At 52.8% G+C, this 24,834-nt stretch overlaps 1 protein-coding gene across 2 annotated transcripts in view; it reads left to right on the top strand.

Annotated features, from left to right (window-relative positions):
* The first annotated feature begins 16,031 nt into the window (after positions 1 to 16,031).
* WSCD2 (WSC domain containing 2) overlaps positions 16,032 to 24,834 on the top strand; it is a 116,354-nt gene continuing 107,551 nt past the window's right edge. Inside the window, exon 1 of one of the 2 annotated variants that reach the window (XM_030336667.1) lies at positions 16,032 to 16,322. The gene's annotated coding sequence lies outside the window, so the exon portion shown is untranslated. Of the gene's footprint in view, positions 16,323 to 18,289; positions 18,348 to 24,834 lie in introns of those variants that run through there. The other variant, XM_030336668.1, reaches the window with a different exon arrangement.

Raw genomic sequence — 24,834 nt, 5'->3', positions numbered from 1 at the left:
ACCCAAAATGGACAAGAACGATGCCAGGAAGCAGGGCTCATACCCATCCTTTCTGACTCTTGGGTCTTCTGTGCTGTCTGGGAAGCCAGGAGCAGTGTAGCCCATGGAAGGGGGCGTACATTCTAGGGAGAGGAAGAGGCTGTTTCCCATCCAGGCTGATCTGGGCTGGGTCATTGGGAACCTTGCAGCAATGCGAACTACAACACCCAGCGTCTCCCCGGATTGGACCGCTTTTGATGAGCCTTCTCCAGGAAAACAGGTGCACTCTGATTAAGTAAACTTGGGAAACCTGCCTGCTCCTCCGACACCAAAAGAGCTGTGTTTGAGGGTCTTGAGAAACCCCCCATGAAGGAGCCCTTTCATTTGAATTTAACCCGTGGTTACCTTGTAACACCTACTAACATCCGCCCCTGTAATCTACTAACACTTCAGGGAAGGCCACCACAGGCCAGTGCATTCAAGATCTTTGCCGGGCAGAGGAGTTTCACAGCTTGGAGAAAAAGCCCTTGTTTGCACTCCCCGCCCCCACCCCCCACCTCCGGGCCTTTTTGGAAACCCCCCTGCCTCTGTCTCTGCGTGGGCAGGGCCAAGCCTTGCAAAGCAGCTCGGTGCAGCTGGTTCGGCTGAGCAGAATAAAGTGGCAATATTCAAGAAAAGTCCTCAATTACCTAGATTCTCAGGAGAAACCAACTGGGGGGTGAGGCCCAGAAATTGGGGAAATGCAGTGCATAATAATAACCACTGGGAAAAAAAAAATCCAACCGAGGAAAATAATTTGGAGAATTATTGAGTGCCAGAACCCCAAAGCTATAAACAGGATGTTTGAAAAGATTTCAAGCATAAAGGTCACAATCTGCAATTTAAATGGATAGTTTGTTGCCTTTTTTCTTGGTTATGGTTGGGTGCCACCAATTAGTAGACGTGTGTGTGTGTGTGTGTGTGTGTGTGTGTGTGTGTGTAAAGGATTTTCAAAGAGTGCTTCTCAATCAGGCTGGGTTGGTTGGCAGCCTCTGAGCCCACACAGGGGTGGGCACATCCTTTATAGCATGAGAACAAGCAGAACTCATGCCCCACAGTAAGGGCCTTCTTCCTCTTTCTGGAAAAATAATAAAAATAATAATAATAACAGCATAAATCTCTGATCACTGCCAGCTCTCCTGCAGTGAATTTACCCGGAGGAACTGTATCATTGAAAAATTATCCCTGGGGTGGGATTGCCCCAAGGTTCAACCTAGTCCAATGGTTGTTATTTAAAAACAATTTTTTTTAATATTTATTTTTATTTTGGGGAGAGCACCGGTGGGGGAGGGGCATCGAGAGGGGGGACAGAGGACCTGAGGCAGGCTCTGAGCTGACAGGCTGACAGCAGTGAGCACAATGTGGGGCTCGAGCTCAAGAGCCGCGAAATCATGACCTGAGCCGAAGTCTGATGCTCAAACAACTGAGCCACCGAGGTGCCCCTACATATTCTTTTCTTTCTTTATTTTTTTGAGAGATAGAAAGTGAGTGGGGAAGGGGCAGAGATAGAGAGGGAGACAGAGAATCCCAAGCAGGCTCTGCGCTGACAGACGCGGGGCTCGAACCCACGAACCGTTGACATCATGACCTGAGCTGAAACCAAGAGTCAGAAACTTAACCATGGAGCCGCCCAGGCGCCCCCAGAGGACGTCGTTAACCCGAGTCGTACTTATCAACTTGGTGAGCGCAAGGAGAGGGAGTCTGTTCAGCTGAATCTTGGTGTTATTCCCTCAAGCCTTTGTTCCGTGGACAAATGCCAAAGGCGGTTATTTTGTGGCTTGGGGAGAGGTCAGGGAGCTGACAACCAGGCGAGACGGAGTGTCCTTCTCAAGGTTGGGACCCTCTCTGTTGCTCATGGGAGGGTACTTGTGACAGTGTTAGGCAGACAGAGTAAACTTGGAATGGCTGTCAGGACAGGATTCTTCTAATGTGCACGTGAAATAACTGGGCATCTTTGTGGAGAATTAGCTAAACTACTACATAGTTATTTTCGCATTGGCATCCACTCTGCGGGGCCCAATGGCCTGCAGGGGCCTTCAGTCGACACTAGCCCCTTCAATGGCCACGTGTCCTAGATTAACGGTCTGTGGTCATCAGGTAAGTGTAGGTTCCTGATAGGACTCCCCCAAAGGCCCTTGTGATGAGCTTTCTCTCCTGCCTCCCAGGGCCACGAAGCCTACCAAACCCGCTTTTTTTTGTTTTGAATTTCCCAAGCTAGCTTTAGACTGGAAACCCCAAAGCCCTCTGCCCATGGACCCTAATAAAGGCATGTGCCCCTTGCACTCCGCCTTGACCTCCCCTCTGGGCTCCTCAAGGTGGCTCAGGACCTCCTCCCTGACTGGGGAGTAATGCACGAACTCTCTTTCAAACCTCCCGGTCTCCTAGAACTGTCCCGAAGCATCCAGCCCCCTGGGGCTGTGCTTAACAAATGTTGATTTAACAAAGACACGACGATCTCTTTGAAATGCAGATTCCGACCCTCGAAATCTGCCAGGTAAGAAGGGATTCTGCAATTCCAGCCAGCCCCTGGGTGAACCTGGTTTCGAGAACACTTTTGACTAGGGAGGCTCTAGACCAGCAGTGTCCCATGGAATGTTCTGTGCTGAGGATGGTGTTCTGTATCCATGCTGCCCAGCACAGTAGCCACCAGGTAGATGTGCCTACTGAGTCCTTGAAAGGTGGCAAGTGAGACTGCATAACTGCATTTTAAATGTTATTTTGTTACAGAACCAGGCTGGAACGCTGGCGGAAAAACCAAGCGGCACTCGGAGAGCTTGGTGGATCAGAGATTTATTTAACACCGGTGGGCTCAGAGGAGACCGTTTCTCCAGCGATCTGAACGCCGAATGCAAGTGGGAAGGATAATTTATAGTTGTCAGCTTCCATATCCGTGGGGGTTTTCATGCGCGCGGCAAACAGGGCAAAAGAAGAACCTGGAAGAGGGGCGTCCAAGCCGGAGACCAGAACTTGTTTCAGTCCCCTTGGCCACCTTTGGCCTACTTTATTCATTTCTCCAGCAATTTAAGTTTAGTTATTTTAATGTTTATTTATTTTTGACAGAGAGAGAGACAGAGCATGAGCGTGGGAGGGGCAGGGAGAGAGAGAGAGACAGAGAGAGAGAGAGAGAGAGACAGAATCCGAAGCAGGCTCCAGGCTCCAAGCTGTCAGCACACAGCCCGACGCGGGGCTCGAACTCACAGACCACGAGATCAGGACCTGAGCCGAAGTCGGACGCTCAACAGACTGAGCCACCCAGGTGCCCCATGTTTAATTATTTTATTTTTTTAAAGGTTTGTTTTTTTTCAATGTTTATTTTTGAAAGACAGAGACAGAGCGTGAGCAGGGGAGGGGCAGAGAGAGAGAGAGAGAGAGAGACAGACAGACAGACAGAATCCAAAGCAGGCTCCAGGCTCTGAGCTGTCAGCACAGAGCCCGATGTAAGCCTAGAACTCACAAACCGCGAGATCATGACCTGAGCCAAAGTTGGACGCTTAACCGACTGAGCCACCCAGGTGCCCCAAGTTTAATTATTTTAAATTTCAATAGCTACGTCAGGCTAGTGGCTGCTTCATCGCACAGCAACAACTGCAGACTGAGTTCTGTATGGGCAGGGACCTTCTTCTTATCTTACTCTTGCGTCCCCATTAGCCGAGTGTCTGTTCTACACCAGGTCCTTAATAAATATTTGTTGACCGGGGCACCAGGGTGGCTTAGCCGGTTAAGCGTCCGACTTCAGCTCTGGTCATGATCTTATGGTTCGTGAGTTTGAGCCCCACACAGGGCTCTCTGCTCTCAGCACAGAGCCTGCTTCAGATCCTCTGTCCTCCTCCTCCATCGCTTGCGCTCGTGCTCTCTCTCTTAAAAATAAATAAACATTAAAATAAATAAATATTTATTGACTACATTATTGCATAATGTAAGTGAAGAGAGTTTTAAACCTTGTTTGTTAGGACCCTAGGGTTGTTAAGTGACCAAAACCCACCTTGAACTTGAACCTGCCAAAGACTTCATGGGCTCTTATGACCCAATTGTAGAAAGATCAGGGGTGTAGCTGATCTTGGGGAGGGTTGGAGCCAGGAACTAATTCAACAACATGCTTTCTCTTTAGCCTTTCGTCTGCGTGAAGGTTCATTCCCTCAAGCTAAGTCATCCTCACTGGACTCAAACCAATATCACAGGTAGCTCTGGACATCTAAACATAGAAACTCCTTGATGAGGCTTTGGGATGATGGTGGGGTTCGTGGGGTCCGGAGCCGATGACCAAGAAAGAATTCTTGAAGATGTCTTTGGTGCGAAAAGGTGATTTTATTAAAGCACAGGGACAGGACCTGTGGGAAGAGTGGCCCAGGGACCCTGAGGACAGAATTGTTATATGCTTGGGAGCTGGGGGGAGGTCAAGTCCGGGGTAAGTTTCCAGTGCGATTTTCCTATGCTAAAGAAGATTCCCAGGATAGTGGAGGCCCAGCTATTGTCAAGCTAAGGTTGTTTTTCCCTCTAGCAAAGCATTAACATTAAGACAGCGGGGGACTTCCTGGGGAAACATTTTACTCTGCTGGCCTCAAGCAGTTGCCAATGGGCTGTGGGTTATAAGGAAATTGAATTTTACCTGCCATTTCCTTTTCGCCTTTGTTCCCCACATCACTATGGAGGGGTGATGTGGGGGCTCCAGGAAACAGAGTCTATAGGTTTCCGGAGATGAGGCTATTGCTAAGACTACCTTTTTCTTGTAATTTACTAGGATATTTGTAAACTGATGGAGACAAATGTCCTGCAGGACGGTGATCTCTCTCAGTTAACCATTGGTTTTCCCCTTTCCTTTGTTCTTGGGCAGCCAGGAGTGCCTGAGGACTGTCACACACATCCCACCTTGGGGGTCGAGGTGTTTGTGGCCTGTCACCTTGACTTATGCTCCCCCATCAGTCCCGACCACACGAAATAGGGTTGTTTCCCACCAACTAGTCAGAAAACTCCCAGGGAGTTTCCCTGATTGGCTGAGCTTGGGTCATGTGCGTTTCCTGGACCAATCGCTGTGGGCGGGGCCTTGGGATTCTGAGACTGGCCAAGCGAGACCCAAAGGTGTCCCTTCCTCCTTCGGGATGGCTTCGCCCAGATACACAAGGTTAGAGTGGAAAGAAGCAGTTCTCACAAAGATGGGGTATGCTTTTCTGGGCAACTAGAAGAATCAGCGTGGACGGAAGGGTGGAGGGAGGGCTCCCAGCTTCTGTAAATGGTTGTTGAGAGACATGTTGTCTACACTAAGGACGCGGAATTGCCTTCTCGGATTATATCCAAAGGCATAAAGAAGATAACCAGATTCCATTTTCCGGACTGGTTTCGCTGTACTCTCCTGTCCCTGCGGTGTTAGTGAAGCCATGGGGTTCTAGAAACCAAGGCCCCTCAAGGGAAGGCACTATTTGAACTGGAAAAATGAGCAGGAGTTTGTTGGATGGAGAAGCGGAATGAGGGAAAAAACATTCTAGGGAGGGGAATGGCATATGCAAAGGCAAGGTGGTGAAGGAGCGTGGGGAGGTATGAAGAGTCTGCTAGACAGGGCACATGGGAATGGTGGGAAAGGAAGCAGGAAGTAGATTTGAGGCCCGGTTGCAGGCCGGGCTAAGTGAAGGAGCCTGGGCTTTCAGCTGTGAGAAACAGGAAGCCATTTGGAGGACTTAAGCAGGGGGGTGGTGTAGTCAGAGCTGTGTATGTTCTAAGAGATTGCTGTGGCTGGATTTGGAGCATGGACAAGCTGGTGACAGGAGGCAGGGTGGCAAGGATGAGGCTGCCCCAATATGTCTTGAAGGACCGGCCGCCTCCAAGGTGGGCGGCGAAACACCAAGGTGTGCTCAGGCTGCTGGTGTCCTCTCTCCCCATCTTCTGCTCGGACCTGCCCTGGCCGGATCCAGTTCTCATCTGAGCCACTTGCCAGCACTGGGCAGGTTGCCCTGAGCCCTGAGCCTCACTTTCCTCATCTGGAAAATGGGAGTAAGGAATTCCCGAAATGCAGGGCGGTTGTGAGTTTGTGAAGCTGAAATGGATGTGATTGACGGCCCCAGGCCAGCAGACGCCAGACCTGCCCACAGTAGGCGATGAACAAATGTTTTTCCTTTTTAAATTTATTTTAATGTTTATTCATTTTTTGAGAGAGACAGAGAGAGAGAGAGAGAGAGAGAGAGAGAGAGTAGGGGAGGGGCAGAGGGAGAGGGAGACACAGAATCCAAAGCAGGCTCCAGGCTCTGAGCGGTCAGCACAGAGCCCGACGCGGGGCTCGAACTCACGGACCGTGAGATCATGACCTGAGCCGAAGTCGGAGGCCCAACCGACTGAGCCACCCAGGCGCCCCTGTTGCTGTTGTTTGTTATGTGTTGTGGCTCCTGAGTTCGTTTGCATGGAGAAAGGTTGAACACTGAAGACATGGGAAAGAAATAACTTTCAAAACACTGAAGCTTCTGGGGCACTTGGGTGGCTCGGTCTGTTAAGCGTCTGACCTCGGCTCTGTTTGTGATCTCTAGGTTTGTGAGTCAAGCCCTGAGTCAGGCTCACTGCCGTCAGAGGGGAGCCTGCTTCGGATCCTCTGTCCACCCCCCCCCCACCCCCGCCCTGTGTGTGTGTGCACACGCTCTCTCTCTCACAAAAATAAACATTTAAAAGTAAAAACAGCTCTGTAACTAGGTCAGGCTGACTTCTCCTGAATTCCAAGGTAATAATAACCCCTTCAGCCCACGAGCCCATGGCTCACTCTCCTCCTAGGACACTCATGTGTCTAAGTTGGAACGTGCCAGAAGAGGCTAGTTTCCAAAAGCATTTCTCTGGAGTCCGGGCTGGAGTCTCCGGGGAGAATGAGGGCATTGGGCTACATTTTAGACTGGGTCTTGGAATGACCTGTTTGCTGGGCCTGACAGCCACATGTCCCTGTGGAAAAACCCCAGTGTGGAGCCCGGACAACCCAGGCCTGAGACCTCCAAGTTCTGCGAGTTCAAGAAAGTTGCCTCACCTCGGTGGGCCTCAGTTTCTCCATTTGGAGGATGGGAACAGTACTGACGACACGGGGCTGTTGTAGGGATTAAATCAGCGAATGCATGTGGCACATGGGTCACACGGCTGTGCCTGCAGTTTGGGATCAGAAATGTGCATTTATTTAAAAAAATTTTTTTAATGCTTATTTACTTTTGAGAGAGAGACAGAACATGAGTGGGGGAGGGGCAGAGAGAGGGAGACACATTCTGAAGCAGGCTCCAGGCCCTGAACTGTCAGCAGCACAGAGCCCGATGCGGGGCTCGAGCTCACAGACCATGAGATCTTGACTTGAGCCGAAGTCGGATGCTTAACCCACTGAGCCATCCAGGCAGCCCCAGAAACGTGCACTTATTGAGTCCCTATGATGTGTAAGCTCCTCACTAAGTGCTGACAATACACAGACAAATAAGATACGGATCCTTGGCTTCCCAGGCTGGGGGCACAGACACCCGAATGAATACACAATAAATGATGTTGTAAGATAGTCACTGCTCAGTACTGCCCCCCTCTGTAAGAGATGTGTCAGGGTCTGTTGCATATGATTTTTCCACATAAGTAAAGGTATATTTCACGGTGATATTCTTGCCGCTGAGCTGAGCCATGGCTTGAGGATCTTCCTGCCCGGACCTTCCTTCCCCAGGCTGTTCTCAGGTATCAGACCCGCACCACAGTCTGAAGCCTCTTCCTGTCCAGTCTTGCTTCCTCTGTCTTTCTCCTCTCCGGAGCCTTTCTCCGTCAATCCCATGCCGTTCTGATTTCATCCATTCTGGTTCTTCCTGCATCGCGGAGGATCTGAAGTCGGTGAGCAGAACATCCTGGCTCACAGTGATGCCTGATGTGTGAGTGACTAGGGGTGAGAAATGGGGAATAGCGCCCCTGGCGGAAGAATTGAGGGGACAGGGCATGGCTGGTGAGGGAATGGGTTCAAAAGTGATTGGTTCCAGTCCCTTCTGGTGTTCAGTCTTGGGTGACTCGCTTAACCCCTCTGTGCCTGTTTCCACTGCTGAAAATGGGAGTCATGAAGTTATGACTTCCTTCCTAGGGCTGCTGGATTAAATGAGATAATCTACGCCCAATGGCTTAGAGTGGGTCCTTGAGAGAGCCGAAGTACAGGCCCAGCAGTGCACCTGCCTGGAGTCCCGTGGGGGCCAGATTGGCTTCACCTTTCTGGGGCCGCAGCAGACTCTCAGAGAATTCCAAAGCTTCTCTTGCAGAAATGAGACCTTGGCGGGGGGGGGGGCGGGGGGCGGTGGCAAAGGCCGCTGTCTGCTCTGCCCACAAGTATGGCTCTGGGAGAAGGGTCCACCTCATGGGTATTTTGGCTGGGATGTGTGGTGTCTCCATGGCAGTTTGACCGTTATCTGGGTCATCCGATCCCCGGGACCTGCCAAATCAGATAATTTGGGTGGTTTGCCTGTCTCTCTGGATCAGATGTCCTGAGTAATGGCCCTTGTCTCCACCTGGCTGGGTCCTCCGCAGACAATCCCCCTTTCAGTGAGCCTGAAATGAAAGCTGGTTTCAGCTGCTATGTTCAAGGTCAAGGCTTAGGAGAGGATGTCAATTTAGAAGCCCACAGTTACCCTCTTTATTACATGGCTCCCTCCATGACCGTGCATAAGCATCGGTAACTAATAAAGGTTGAAATACTACGATTGGCAAATGGTTTACATTAAACATTTTAATTGTGTAATATACGACCATAAGCGTACAAACAATGCGTATAGCTCATGCATTTTCACAAGAACACACCCTTGAAGCCAGTAGTCAGACCAACAAAAGGAACACTTTCAGTTCCCGGAAGAGCCCCCCCCCCCTCCCCGCCAGCCCCCATGCCACCCAGACGTACTTCCAACCTCTCCCTGAAGCATAAACACTGTTCTGACTTCTGGCATCCTGGTTAGTTTCTCAGTGAACTTTATAGGAATATCAGCAGACAGCAACTTTGGAGCTGGTTCGTTTTGTTTGCACCGTTTGTGACATTCATCTGTGTGGTCGTGGTGACAGAAGTGTGTTCGTTCTCATTGCTGGAGAGTATTCTGTTGAAGGAATCCAACACTATTTGTCCATTCTTCCACCGATGGACATTTGGGTTGTCTCCAGTTTCAGGGCTGTTACAAATAGTGCATTCTCGTTGGTGTGTTTTTGAAGATGCGTGCATATGTGTGTTAGGCATCAGAGTTTTTACTATTTAAAAAAGTATAAAATAGAAAGGGATGCCCTTAAGCCATTATTGTTCTCGATCTCTTTCACGGTGATATAAATATGCCTTGGGATTAGGAAAGGAAGGGGTGAAGCCACATCAGGATGCGTCCCGCTGCCTCTGGGATCTGTGTCTCTGTTTTAGCAGGTCTCCCATGTGACCATTGTGGGTTCCCTGGAAGGAAGTGAGGGTTTCTGTAGGTTTTGTGGGAAGCCCCATACATCGTCTTACCCAGAGGGGGCCCTCCACACCCCTCCCGTCCTCAATACTGCTTCCCATGCTCCCCGCGACCTCAGACAGCTTACCCCACCTCTCTAACTTCAGGGGTTTCATCTGTAAAGACCAGTTAAAAATGGCTGATCTTTGGGGTGCCTGGCTGGCTCAGTCGTTAACACATGCAACTCTTGATTTTGGGGTTGTAAGTTCGAGCCCCACGTTGGGTGTAGAGATTAATTAAAAATGAAATCTTTAAAAAAAAAAAAGAGATGGCTGATCTTCTTGGATGTCTCCAATTCTCAAACAATTTCATATTAACTGCCATTGACAATTATGATACAAAATACAAATAGCTATCATTTGTTGAGTGCTTCCATTTCTGTAAACAATTTACACCCATAATGTCATTAAAACATTTTTTTAAATGTTTTTATTTATTTTTGAGACAGAGAGAGACAGAGCATGAGCAGGGGAGGGGCAGAGAGAGGGGGAGCCACAGAATCGGAAGCAGGCTCCAGGCTCTGAGCTGTCAGCACAGAGCCTGATGAAGGGCTCGAACTCACAAGGCATGAGATCATGACCTGAGGCTAAGTCGAATGCTTAACCGACTCAGCCACCCAGGTGCCCCAGCACCCATAACCTCATTTAATTCTTCCAAGATTTATTATCCCTATTCTAATGTTCAGGAAATTGAAGCTCAGAGAGGTTTAATCCCTTATTCGAGACACACAGCAAATATCAGAACGGGGGTTGGAATTAGGTCTTTACTTTCAACTGCTACCAGTTTCTTTTTCTTTAATAAAGTATTTCAGGCACACAGAAAAGTCCAGAAAACAATAAAATTTCTATGTGTCCACCAAACTGCAGTAGAAATAGCACACTAAAAACTGTTAAAGCTCTCTGCCATCTCCCCACCCTTCCCCAACCCAGACAGCAATAACACCTCTCCTGAACTTGGTGTTCACGGTATCTATGCTTGTACTCGACATGTATGTGCTCGTAAAAATATACTGAATTGTTTTTCATAGTTTTGAGCTTTATTAAATGGTATTATCGTGTGGACCCTTTTGCAACTAGCTTTTTTTATTCATTCAATGCTGTAATCTTTGAGATTTATCCATGATGATACATGGAGTTCGAGTTCATTAATTTTCACTGCTGTCTGGTGCCTTCCCTTTAAGAAAATACCAGACTGGATCCCTCTCTTCTGCTGTTGGGCGTTCAGATTCTTTCCAGCGTTCTGCCATTAAAAGGTGCTGCAGTACACATTCTTCCACTTTTACGTACCGTTGCCTCTTGTACTGAATTTTTAATGGGTCAATTCTCCTGATCATACCAGATTTTCTTTTAATCTGCGTCTCCCTGCAATCAGACTGGACAGTTTGATTAATTCATCCTTTTTTTTCCAGAGCACCTGTGCTCTAGACTGAATGTGTGTGTTCCTCCAAAATTCATACGTTGAAACCTGATTCCTAATGTGACAGTCCAGGGAGGTGAGGCCTTTGGAAGGTGAGTAGGTTACGTGGGTGGAGCCCTTATGGATGGGATTCTTGCCCTTACAAAAGAGACCACAGAGAAATCCCTCGGCCGCTTCCACCGTAAGAGGCCACAGCAAGAACATGGCTGTTTGTGAACCAGGAAGTGGGCTTTCACCAGACCCTGAATCTGCTGGCGCCTTGATCTTGGACTTCCCAGCCCCCGGAACTGGGAGAAATAGATGTCTATTTGTCCGTCAGCCACCCAGTCTTCGGTATTTTTGTTGCTGAAGCCCGAACGGACTAAGAGAGCCTACTACGTGCCCAGCACTGTGTTGAGCGCCAGGGACACAAAAGTGGCTGAAAGGCACAGCTCTTGAACTCCGGGATTCTGTGTGCAGACCAACCACTATGGGATGGGAGAGGGGGATGCAGGGGACTCACAGGAGGGCTCTGAATGGAGGGGCCACGGAGCAGAGAGAGATTCCATGCAGAAAGCAGAGATGCAGGATTGCAGAGGAAGTGATCAGCCCATCCTGGGCATCATGCCCAAACTCCTTACAATTACGGGACCTCCTCCACTGTGTATCTGCACCTAGTGCAAAGTCACAGTGACCTTTGCAAGCCCCTTTTCTCGATCTCGTTCTCTCTTCCACACATTAACAGCAACGCGTGAGTCAGTTGTTTAGTGCCTGGAAGAAAAAAATTGGATTCTGGGAAAGGCACACAGGCTTGAATTCCAGAATTCTGTCCAGAGCCCCGAATGAATGGCATCCGTACTTTGCCTCGGATTTGTCTTCTCCATGATAATAGGTCGTGCCTCACGTGCGCAACGCAAGTAGCTCTGTGATACGGTCCATACGTGCCTGTCATTTAATCTGCACAAAACCCTCATAAGGTTGGAACCACTATCCTCTGGCTTTTGGAAGATGAGGCCCAGAGAGGTTAATTAATTTACCCAAGGCCACCGAGCTCTGGCTGACTCTAGCCTCCTTCATGTTAACCCTCTGAGCTCTGCTAGGATTGGCCTGACATTTCTGGAGGCCAGTCCCCTCCTCTCCACTTGAGACAAATACAATCAAAGGGGACTTACTTACCACCGGACACAGCCCGCTCACTACTCTAACATTCTCTCCACTTACACCAGCTACTCAGGAAATTAGAGCAAATCCTATTTTTAGACGCTGTGGCTCAAAGGACGGTGATGTATTGGTTAGCGACTTGTTTTACAAACGTAGCTTAGAGGGGTTACCTGATCTTATGCACGGAAACTCTCTTACATCACCGTTTTGATCTTTATAATTTATTTCAAGGATTGCTTTCTTGCTTCTCTTTCCTCCGTGAATGCTGCAACAGACTTGGGCCAGAAACAGTAAGATTCTGAGCTGAAGTAGAAGGTGTGGGGAGAGGAGGAGGTTCCCCTCAGCCATCTGCAACACAAATGATGGCCTGGATAAGGAGTGAGCAGAGCCAGTCCTCAGCAACAATTAGAGTTTGTCCAGTGGTTGGGTCTAGACGAAGCGGACCTTGTTGCTTCCTGCCCAAACGGGCTGTGTGTGTTTTAGACAAAAAAACCCTCCAGCTTTACCACTCATTTTTTTATAGCGAATCACAATCTCCCGGTTTCAAAGGCCAGCGGTGGGGCTAAATGATGTTTGTCGGGGGCCCTGGCAACCCCAAGAATTAAGCCAGGGGGTGAAGCAGAACCAGCAGCCCTCTCCCCCCACCCCCCAACATGGCGGCATGGGCTATCTGACCGAGTTGACCCCAGAGGGCAGGTGGGGGAAAGGCACTTCTTCCAAAAGATGGTTTTGGGTCAACTGGACGTCTGTATGGGGGAAAACAAACTTGTCTCCAGAGCCCCCCAGTTTTCACAGCTACAAAATGCCACGATGCTCTGTCCTTAAGTGCTTGTGTGACGATCCCTGTACAGACTCTAACGTCACCGTTGACGCGTCTACAGATTGTGCCGCTCTCAAAGTGGTTTCTAATGCATAATTTTCCCAGACACCTAGGAAGAGTCGGGGAAGACATTGTCCGTCCTCTCGTGGACAACGAAGCCGACTCTAAAGGGTGAGTGCCCAACCCGAAGACCCTTGCCTAGCACTTGAACTTCACTTGTTTGATTCCAAGTCTCTTTGCGCTTCTCCACGGGCCCGATGCCCATTCCTGAGGGGGGTTCTGGAGGGGTAGGGGGGGCAGCTGGAGAGCAGTAGGGCTTTCCCCAGATCTCCACCACCTTGCAGCGGGCAAGGTGTCAGTTGCCTCACCTTGGCGAGGTGTCAGTCCCTAGACCTCGGCTAGGAGGAGGTTTGTCCCCTAGACAGAGCAAGGGGGATCTGAGTTGGGGAGGAACCAGGAGGACGCGAGAAAGGTGCCGCGTCTGCCTTTTGGAATCGTGCTGGCCACCGGGTGGGCAGGGGCCAGAAGAGCTGGGGTCTGATGGAAACTCTGCCATGAGCTTGCCGTGCATCCTTGGACAGAGGATTTCATCGCCCCGGGCCTCAGCTTCCTCCTCTCTAAATGGACTAATTCCAATACCTATCACCTGAGGTGCTTGTGAAGCATTAGTGGGAATTGTGCCTGTCACTTAGGAAGGACTCAACAGTTGTTGGCAACAGTTGCCATGAATTGGGCGTCTGCTGGTCTTTATCTCACGTAATCCTCACAACAACTCCAGGAGGTCGGTGTTCCGTCCCAGGTTGTAGACAGGAACCAGAGGCTCTGAGAGTTGACAGCTGCTCAGGACAGAGGCCAGATGTGAATGTAGGTCGCCTGCACTTTTAAGACCCTGTCCTGCCTCTGTCCCTCTGGGGCTGGCCGGGTGGGAATGCTTTGCTCCAGATGGGGTTGGGCAGGCTAGGAGGTGTGTGTGACCTCAGAAGTGTCAGCACCCCAGGCAAATGAGTGAATTGGATTTCTTTTTTTTTTTTTCCCAACGTTTTTAATTTATTTTTGGGACAGAGAGAGACAGAGCATGAACGGGGGAGGGGCAGAGAGAGAGGGGGACACAGAATCGGAAACAGGCTCCAGGCTCTGAGCCATCAGCCCAGAGCCCGACACGGGGCTCGAACTCACGGACCGCGAGATCGTGACCTGGCTGAAGTCGGACGCTTAACCGACTGCGCCACCCAGGCGCCCCAAGTGAATTGGATTTCTAAGAGGGAGGCACAGGAACAGTGGGAGAATGGAAGGTGTCAGAGCAGGGTTTGTCCAGTGGTAACTGGGTCCGATGCCCCAATCTCCAGCCTGGTAGGCTTTCTTTTCTTTGTTAAAAAAATATTTATTTTTTTATTTATTTATTTATTTATTTATTTATTTATTTATTTATTTTTTTATTTATTTATTTATTGAGAGAGAGAGAGAGAGAGAGAGAGAGAGAGGGAGAGAGAGAGAGAGAGAGAGAGAGAGAGAGAGAGACAGAGACAGAATCCCAAGCAGGCTCCAATGCCATCAGCTCGGAGCCCAATTCCGGGTCCAGACTCACGAACCTGGAGGTCACGACCCGAGCCGAAACCAAGAGTCAGGAGCTCAACCGACTGAGCCACCCAGGTGCCCCCCTGGTAGGCTTTTTACTGGAGCAGCAGGGTAATTGCATCTGGAGTTGTTGGGGTTGGGGGAAATGGGGGGGGGGGGACAGCCTTAGCAAAGGATTCATGAGTTGCACTCCCCATCCCCTGATGCAGAATGGTGTCCATGGGATGATTCCCTTTGCGCCAACCGCCTTTGTGTGCAGGTATAGAAAGCAGGATCCGAGGAGCTCCATCAAGATCTTACTAATCATTACCTCTGGATGGTGGGAATAGAGTTGACTTCCTTTCCTTCATGTGATTTGCTATTTTCTGAAATACTTACGTCAGCCAAGAATTAATTTTCTAATTGGGAAAAAATGTGCTCTGATTAAAGTGATGCGGCTGCTAATTGTTGCTGCCACTCCCAACAAACAGTAGGCCATGGTAGGGCTTCCCCTTCAGTCCCAGGCTTAACAGATACTGGTTTTGGAGTCAGAAGGTCCAGGGAGCAGCTCTGACACCTTCTCGCCGAGCTAACTCGGGTGAACTTCTTAATCTCTCATCTGAAAAACTGGATTTGGAACTAGCTTCCTCCTAGGGCGGTTTCCATGACTTAAGGCGATGATGTATTTGAAACTACATTGGCCAGGTGCTTGGCATTTAGGAGGCTCTCTCTCCATGGTGGTTCTCAAGACAGCAGCTCCCTTCCGGGAGATTTGCTGGAGTTCCTTTGAAGGTGGGCAGTATCTCTATCACTCCCACTTTACAGAGGACGATCCAGAGGCTCAGAGGGGTGCTGAGACCCAGGGTCACAGAGCTCAGGAGGAATCTTCTGCAACAGGCTCAGAGAGGGTAAGTGATCAGCTCGAGGTCACACAGCGTAAGCCTACTTCCTGTAAAAACAAGAGACGAAGTACCAACGGACCCAACTGCCCTTCGTGGCAGTTGCTATTTGCAAGGTAACCTGCGAAGCCTCCTGAACGCAGCAGCAGCAGCAGCAGGAGCAAACCCTCTGCCAGCTATTCGGCGCTTCCTCAATGCCAGCAGCTTGGCCCTTCGCCTCATCGGCTCCGTTAATTCTCCAAACCACCCCGGAAGCGGGTCTGCGAGCCCATTTTACAGGCGGGCAGACCGAGGCGGGGAGGCCTGGCGGCCGCGGGAAGACCGAATGGCACGCAAGGAGTTAAGCGGCGGCGGTGCTGTGGCTCCGCGCGAGGAGCGCGCCCGGTCGAGGCGCGCTGCTGGCGGCGGCGGCGGCGGCGGCGGCGGCGGCGCGGGGAGCTCGGGCCGGAGACGGGAAGTCCGGGCGGCGAGCGAGGCAGCGCGCGAGGCGGCGAGCGGGAGGCGAGGCGGCCGGAGCCCCGCGCCCAGCCGCCGCCCGCGCCCGGCGCGCCCCGGGCTCGCCCTCCCCGGGCCGGGTGCCCGCGCGGGGCCTCGTCGCGGCGCGGGGCGCCCGCAGTGCCGCCCGCCCGCCCGGGCGCCAGGCTCGCGGGAGCCCGGCTTCCACTTCGCGCCGCCGCCCGCCCGCCCGCCTCCCCGGCTCGCCGGCTGGCGTCGCCACCGCCTCCTCGTCCCCCGGCCGCCGCTGTCGCCGCTGCTGCAATCCAGGACGCACACTCTTCCACTTTCCCGCTGGCGGCGCGCAGGACGCCCCTCGCGCCGGCCCCGGAGAGCTAGCCCCCCCCGCCCCCCGGGGCCCCGGCCGGAGCGGGCTCGGCGGCCAGCGAGGAAATCCGGACTCGGTTTTCCCTGATGCCACTGCAGCAGCTGGCAGCCGGGAAGGCGCCCACGGAGCGGGCGCGCCGAGCGGGACGCGCGAGCCGCGGAGGGAGACCCCGGCGCCTGCTGGGCTCCGCTGGCAGAGTTTGCAAGTGGCCGCGACCCCAGGTAAGGGCCGAGGCGCCCCGACCGGGCGGGAGGGCTCCGGAGGGGAGCGGGGCGCCGAGCTGCCGCGAAACGATTCCTGCCGCCCCCAGATCGGGCTTCCAGGTCCAGCCGCTTCCCCGCAGGCTGGGGGCTCGGCGCCCGGAGTCAGGTGTGTGGGGAAAAGCCGAGCGAGTGGTGACAACCCAGCGTTGGTAAATGACAAACTTTCTCTCCTCTGGCAGAGGGTGGGACATTCCGGCTCATCCGGGCGGCCTTCCTGCGGGCATCCCAATGGGTCCCCAGAGGCAGGCAGGCAGGCACTCGAGGCTTCTCAGGCTCAGCTGGGCCACGGGGAAGGCGGTGGGCCCCTTCAATTTAATTCGCGAATTAGCCCCCTTTCTCGGCCAGTTCAGAGTTCCGAGGGAGAAGGAGCTGGTCATGTTTCCAGTTTGGCTTTACGAGGTGCTCGTTGCGGTGATGCTGGGGTGCATGCGGTTTCCTGGCGTCTGGAGCCGGCATCCAGCGCTGCCCAGGGGACGGGCTTTGTGTGAGTGCTTTGCAGGCTTGCTTCTGTCCATTCCTGCCCTGTGTGTGTCAGGAGGCGAGGAGAGGACTGGGGACGGGGGACCCACGCGGTCAGAATCCCACGGCCCCAAGTGTCATCCCAGGAAGGAACTCATCTCCTTGGCGGACACACTAGGAGAGGTGGGGATCACCTCCCATTAACTGCAGCTCCTCAGACGAGCAAAAGACTTGGCGGAAGTTACCTGGGCCGCTCAATGAGACCATTCAGAGCCTGGGGAGGGACCAACTTTGTGTGGAAAAGGGGCTGGAATGGACAGCTGGGTAGAGGCTCCTGGCATCGTCATCTGTGGCTCTGGGGAAGTGGGTAGTCCCCCCACAATCTAGATCCCTCGAGGCTCTGCCGAGCCCGGCACATAGCTCATGAGTTCGGCCAGATTATTCTTCCTCCTAACGAGAAGCATGGTCTACAGAGGCCACCTGGTCTCTGAGGATCATTTTGGAGCCACCCCAGTGGTCGCAGCCTTCTAGATGCATCGTGCTTCTTAGCCGGGGCTACAGCCTAGGGCTCGGGTCATCTCGATGGACTGGTTGGTCGGTAAGGCAGGTAGTAAGAAGTGCTTCTGACTGTGACCTGAAGGGTGGAAATAGTTCGCTGGTCCTGCTTGGGCTGGGCCTCTGCCTCCGGGGAATGGCATCGCTGTGCGATTCTGGGACTGTTCTTGAGGTAGGGGTCTCAGGACCTTCTGTTCTCGCTTAGGGTTCTGACCTGGGACCCTGCTAGGAGCTGCCTCCCTGGGCTGCGGAGACCTGAGGTCGGAGGCTGGTGCTCGCTGGCCCAGGGCAGCCTCGTCTGTGGGTCAGAAGACGGAGCTGCCAGACTGCAGTCAGTTTGCTGTGTGACTTTGGGCAAATCGCTAGACTTCCCTGGGCTCCGGTTGCCGCCTCTGCAAGATGGAGAGATTTCACGTGTCCTCGGAGGTCCTAGTGCAGACACTCTTCGGCCCTGAGCGCTCGTCAGGGATGAGGTTTTCAAAACCCCGTAAAGTAGTTCGGTGTGTAAGAGGCGTCTGAGTGCGTCCAGTCGCTTCGCCCTCCGAGCCTCGGCAGTCTCTGTATCTCTGTACGGCGGGGAGTTCCCTGTTCCTGTTAGGAAGGGTGTGGGTGGGGGACCGACATGGTGCGTGGAAAGTGCTTACTGTAGAGTCTGGTGAGGACTGGGGCTCCACGGACACGGGCAGGCAGCAGCAGGGCTGTCTGTTTCCGGGTCTCGTGTGTGAGCACGCGGGTGCCGTTTTCCCCGGGGAGGCTGTCCCCGTCCCACCTGAGCGCCAGGTGATGGCGACTGGGGGGGGGGGCAGGGCCCTTGTTCTCTCCAATCAGCTGACACCTGCAATCCCCACCCCCTTACTGCTTCCTCATAAGAGCTCCGCTGGGCCAGCAGCTCCTAGAAGGGAGCTCGGGGAGGTCTGGGAGGGATGCCTGCACCCAGCTGCTGCGTCGCCATGACGACAGAAGGTGGAGGTAAGCTGTCTCCATGGCTTCAACTTTGCGGCTGTGTAGGGACCCGGGGCCAGGAAGTTCAGGGGGTCTGGATGTCAGGCACCCGGTCTGCTGAGGCTGTTGGAACAGGCGAAGCTGCTGTTCCCTACAGGAACAGCTGCGCCAGGGAAAGTGCTGTGTGTGTGTGTGGGGGGGGGGTGGGGGGTAAGGGAGAAGGGTTTCTGAGATTGCGGAGAAAGGCAGTAGATGGGTCAGTCTTCTTTCTCTCTGAGTTGGTTCCGAGGCTTGGGACATCTGTGTCCTTCCCCACGCTAGGGCTCCCCTGGGTCCATGCTGAGCCCGCTGGTGGGGAAGGCAGACCTCACCTCGGCCGCCCCGGAGTGAGTTCGTGGGCGTGCGGTAGGGACTCGGGCAGAGGCAGTTCTGCGGGGAGCTCGCTCAGTCCGTGGCCTTGACTTTTAGGACTCTAATGAGCACTTTGTTTTCTTGGCGGAGTAGGACATGGGTGTGTGTGTGTCGATGCCGTGTGTGAGCGCGTGTGTAAACGAGTGCGTTCTCACGCAGGTTTGTGCACATGGGCTCACGGGAGTCTGACTTACGTAGAAATCTTACATGTGTGTGCGCACGTGAATAGTGTCAGGCTGGGTGTGTACTTGTGAGATTGCGTGTCCGTGGATTTACGAGTGTGTGTGTGTGTGCACATGCCTGCGAGGGAACGGGTGCCTGCGTGAGTCAGAGCAGGCGTGGGTGTGTGTGCACACTTGGGAGCGTGCAGCCGTTGGGTGTATGTGCGTTGGACTTGTGTCTGTGACCGGGCAGGTGCCCGGCCGCTCGGCTGCACACGCGGGTCTGGCGGGTCTGTGTGGCAATGCGTGTGTCGGAGAGACCAGGCGGGTCTGCCTGGGTGCGACGTGCTTTAGCAGCTGTGCGAGCTGCCTGCACCTGTGTGTGTGGGCGTTTGTGAGCGCCTGCACGCGTGCGCAAGGATGTGGTGTGGACTTGTGGTACGCGCCTAGAACCTGCACGTCTTCCAGCGTGCCTTTGTGTCTGTGCACGTGTATATACAGCGTTGCACACTTGCCCGACTCTGTGTATGTATGTGGACCTGGTTGTTGGGGTGCAACCTCTGTGAGCTCATCTGTGTCTGTTTCTGTGGGTGTCTACCTGTGTGTGTGGCAGGGTAAACTTTTTGTGCATCCCCGTGTGTATATGTATGTATCTCTGAGGGCGTGTGCGCCTGTGTGTGGCATTGCACGCTTGATTGTATCTCTGCATGTACGTGTGTGGTTCTGAGGGTCGGTACCTGGTGTATTTGTTGCAGCGTCCATTTGAGCGTGTGTAGGTGTCTCTGAACGTGTGTTTGGGGGGTTGCGGTGTACCTTTTGCACACATCTGCTGTGTATGAGTGAGTTTCTGAGTGTGTGTGTGTGCCTGGGGTGTATTTTCCTGTCTGTGGGGGTGGTAGGATTTCTGCGTGTATAGTGTGTGTGTGTGTGTGTGTGTGTGTGTGTGTGTGTGTGTGTTCTGAGCATGTGCATCTCTGTAGGTATGTCTGAGTGTCCACAAGGGTGTGTGTGGGGGGTGTAAGCACTACCAAGAGCTTCTCAACAGAAGACGTCTCTGAACCTTTGAAACTGCCCTTTGTGGGAGCCTGGGGGGCTCAGTTGGTTGAGCGTCCGACTTCGGCTCAGGTCGTGATCTCACGGTCCGTGGGTTCGAGCCCCACGTCGGGCTCTGGGCCGACAGCTTGGAGCCTGGAGCCCGCTTCCGATTCTGTGTCTCTCTCTCTCTCTGCCCCTCCCCCGCTCACGCTCTGTCTCTCAAAAAGAAATAAAACAGTAAAAAAACAATAAAACCACTCTTTGCCCTGCCCCCCCCCCCCAGGTTGGGACCGTGTTGTGCTGTGCACCCACCAGGTGTTGCTTCATTGATCTGTGCCAGCTCCGAGCAGGTTGTCGTGACGTTGTGTGCGCAGTTTTTCAAGTGCCTCTGCTCTGAAGTCCCTGTACTGCCCCCCCCCCCCCCCCCCCGGCATCTCGGGTCTCTCTCACCCAAAGCCCGCGCTCAGGACGGTTGCTGAAAAACTCACAGATGTTAAGAGCGCAGGTATAATTTTAGGCAGAAGGTCTGAAAATAGGCAGCCTAGGATGCACTGAACGTCTCGACAGCAGTGTTTCTAATTAGGAGCAACTTGTTTTCCTTAAATAAACAAATCAAGTGAGGAAAGAAATTGCCTGAGATTAATGGCTCCCCGGAGCAGGTCCAGATGTTGGGAAGATGGGGATGGGGTCCCCGAGGACTGTAAGTGTTGAGCGCTTGGGGTCTCTTCCAGATTTTGACCACATGCTGATAGGCAGGGGCAGGACAGGAAGCCGGTGAGGAGGGCAGGGCCGGCATCGGGCCCCCTTTCCGAGCTTTGGCTGGTGTTTGGTTATTGGGGTATAGAAGCATCACTGGCCTGTACCCCTGCCCTCAGCTGTGAGGCTCTGCCATTTTTCTCCCTCAGGGTGCTCCTTCACTTTGGGTTTGGCCACGTGACTGGCTTTGGTCATTAGCGGGAGGTGGACGTGACTGTGGGTCCGTTCCAAGCTTAGGTCTCGAGGGGCCTTATGCGCTTCTGCCGTGGCTAAGGGAAGAGCTCCCCCAAGGCCGCTGGTGCCCCTCAGCCTGGCCCCAGAATGAACACAAGTCCGACCACCCTGAGCCCAAACCTCGATAAAGAGCCTAGCTCAGCCAAGCTCCTTCCTGCTGGCCACAAGCGGGTTAGCGAGGTCAGTGCTCCTTATTGCGCGTTCCTGGGGTTTTATGGTTGTTTGTTACGCACCGTTACTGTGGTTGTAGCTAACCGATGCAGTTACCAGCAGTCTGTATTTCCTCCTCTTTCGCTGCGTCATGAATACCTGTACTTCTGACCGTGGATATCCCCCTTCCTACCTTGCTTTCCGCTCATCTCAACCTCAGCGGTGATAAGGATGGTGATGCATGATGTTTTGGGAAGTGCTGACCAGACATCATGCCCCAATGCCCTGGGAGGTAGTTTTCTGTTATTGTCTTCTCCTGTAATCTACCACAGATTGCCCCATCTCACAGCCCAGAAGAGGCATCCCGGGAATTTGCACCCAGATCCCTGATGTCATAGACCATTTTTTCAAAAATCTTTTTCATGTGTATTTATTTATTTTGAGATGGAGCGAGAGCGCAAGCAGGGGAGGGGCAGAGACACAGGGAAAGAGAGAGTCTTAAGCAGGCTCTGTGCTGTCAGTGCAGGGCCCGATGCCTGGCTTGATCTTGTGAACCATGAGGTTCTGACCGGAGCTGACATTCAGGGCAGATCGTTTAAGTGACCAAGCCAAGCAGACGCCCCCTGAGACACGTGTTTAAAGATGATGATGTCATAGTGCCTCCCCAGTGCCCGCAGGCATTTTCGGCAGGACTGACGGCATAGCATACATTTGGCCTTTTCCGTTTAACGCACCTGGAGGTTGGATAGGCAGGAATGAATCATGTCATCGAAGTGGGAAGGGTCTGTCTAGATCGAGGAATGATTTGTTCATTCTTTCATTCATTCATTCATTCCCACATTCATTCACTCAGCATCAGTGATTGCTGATAATCCGTATTGGCTCAGAATCTTAGAACTGTCCTGTTCTGTGCTGGGCACAGAAGATACAGAGGTGAGAGACCCCAGTTCTGTCCTCAGGCGCCTACAGTTTGGAGAGGAGGAAGGAGGCAGAAGAGACTGGGATCCAGCCTAGTCTTGACCTCTTCCTGGGAGCAGCTTCAGCCCTCCCATCTGGCTGTTGAAAAATCAAAGGTCGTCATATTGACAAAGTCCTTCACACTGTGCTTGGCGCATGGGAAACCCCTATAAACGGTATCTTTTCTTCCTCATGTTCTTTCTCCTCCTCTTCTTTTTTATGGAGGAGACAGTTGAACGTCATAGCCAGAGCAATGCCGAGGTAGCCGAAACCAGGGGTCACGGGTAATAACCGTCTTTGTCTGAAACTGTGAGGTATTTCAAGAGGCGTGATTTAGTGCCCAAACCAGAAGAATCCCATGCAAACCAGGAAAAGCTACTTACCTTAGTCCTAGAGGAGGCGTCGGACCCCACTTGGAACGATTTAGAACAGAGCTTGGTAAACACAGGCCAACTCCAATCCACCGACTGCTTTTATAAATAAAGTTTTATTGGGGCACAGGTGAGCCATTCATTAATACATTGTCCATAACTGCTTTCCGGCGATAACTGCCGAGTTGAGTAGTTGTGACAGAGTCCATATGGCTTGCACAGCCTGAGATATTTAGTATCAGATCCTTACAGGAAAAAAAATTGCCGACCTCCGAGCTAAAAAGCCCAGCCGGGGTCCTGGGTGTCAGCCAGGAGTGGGGAGGCAAGAAGTCAGTGCACTTGGCTGAATCACTGTGGATCGGGTGGTACATAGGGCTTGCCTCCAGGGGCTCAGGAAGAGGGTAGCAACCCCAGAGGTTTATGAGCTTGGAGAATTCTTAGATGGGGAGATGTAGACCCAGAGAAGGGAAGACACTCCAGGGCCATCCAGCCAGTGGGAAGCAGGTGACTAGGGTCTTAATACCTGGCGACTGGAGTATAGCTGGGTGCTCTTCTCACCTCCAACTCCAACCAATGCACCCTGGAGTCCTAGGTGGCAGGAGGGCCCGGCCCCGTGTGCTTCTCACATCCAGGTGTTCAAGTTTCTAGCACAGCTCCCCGGTATATTGTCAAGGTTGCCGATTCCTTTCAATTCTCTGTGTAGCCCCGCGAGCGCGGGTGACGAGAAGGGCCTCCGGATGGGAAGTGAAGGGATCTGGGTGCCCACTCTGCCACCCTTTGACTTTGTGGCCTTGAGCAAGTCTCTTCCCCTTTACTGGGCCTCGGGTTTTCCATCTGGAGAATGGGAGAGGAATGATAACGTAATTGCTGAGGACTTTACCAGTAAGGCCTTTGATGGTCCCATTTTCTCTCTCGCAGGCGGCATAGCCCCAGAGTCTTAAGATCTGTGCCTCTGCTCCAGGGTTGTCCTGCAGGATCCTGTTCTGCGGACCCTCCTGAGGATGAGAATAATGATGGTGACGCTAACGGGTATCATCCTCTTGGCCTCCGTTTGTAGGGTGAATCGGAGCTTCACCGCTGTTCTCTGACGGCGTCCTCGTGACAGTCGGTCCTGTGAGTCAAAGGACCCCTGTCTCTTCAGGCGAGAACACGGAGGCTCAGAGAGGTTCGTTCGCTTAGCAGGGTCACACGGCCAGTAAGGGGCAGAGCTGGGGTTTGAGCCCAGGTCTGTCTGACCCCAAAACCTGTGTGCCCGGCCTCTCCTGTGTCCCCCGTCTGCTCTGTGGCCACTGGCTTTCCCAGGTGGAGGCGATGAGCTGCTTCAGGAACCCCTCAGAGGCCGGCTGCTTTCTCTTCCCTGTGATTTATTAACGTGGGCGTGTCACGAGCCAGACCGGGCTCCGTTCTCACAGGCCTGATGATGGCCAGCGCAGGTCTGCGGGCAAGGCTGCGGTCTGGGTGGGAGTGAGTGACCGTGCGTGGCCAGAGGGTCACCCCCCCCACCCCAGGACACTGAAGGGCCTGAGGTGCTAGGACTGTGTGCATTGGCAGATTCACAGCCCCTGGACCTCCAGGAAGCTGGGGCCCCACGACGTTTGCCATGGTGAACCACGTAGTTTCTGGAGACGGCAGACCATTCGTGTTTCTCCTTCTCTTAGATTGTCCCGAAGGTGAGCCCTACTGTGCCGGGATGGCCCTGATGTCTCCCTGCGCAAGGTGTCCATTGACGAGCGAATGGCCTGGGTTCTTTGTCGTTTGAGTGCCCATCCTGTGGGACAGAGAGAAAATCCAGAATCTCTGGAACCATCCGACTTGCTTTCATTCTCATGAAGCTTTTAAGCATGACACCGTAATGACTGCGGCCGCATTTCCTGGAAACTCTGCTATATAAAAAAATAGAACAAGAAAGGCATCCCATTCAATTGCCACAGTGTCTCTATCAGGAAAGAGCCAGCATTTCTCGCTCAGAGACTATTTACTCGTACTTTGCACACCATTCTGATGAGCTCGGTGACCTGATTTCCCAGACTTGTAGCCTCTAGAGGGAGCAGATTGGACATGTGTGGGTGGGTAGAGAAAACATGGTGACCGCAGCCAGGAGTGACAGCTGGCAGCCTGAGAACAAGGTACAGATGAAGAGATTATAAAAATGAGCATGAGGGGCGCCTGGGTGGCTCAGTCGGTTGAGCGTCCGACTTCGACTCAGGTCCATGATCTCACGGTCCGTGAGTTCGAGCCCCGCGTCGGGCTCTGTGCTGACCGCTCAGAGCCTGGAGCCTGTTTCGGATTCTGTGTCTCCCTCTCTCTCTGACCCTCCCTTGTTCATGCTCTGTCTCTCTCTGTCTCAAAAATAAATAAACATTAAAAAAAATTTAAAAAAAAATGAGCATGAAGGGGCGCCAGGGTGGCATGGTCGGTTAAGCATCTGACTTGGGCTCA

This window comes from Lynx canadensis, chromosome D3, assembly GCF_007474595.2.
Source record: "Lynx canadensis isolate LIC74 chromosome D3, mLynCan4.pri.v2, whole genome shotgun sequence".
NCBI lineage: Eukaryota > Metazoa > Chordata > Mammalia > Carnivora > Felidae > Lynx > Lynx canadensis.
This window is presented reverse-complemented; position numbering and strand designations above follow the sequence as displayed.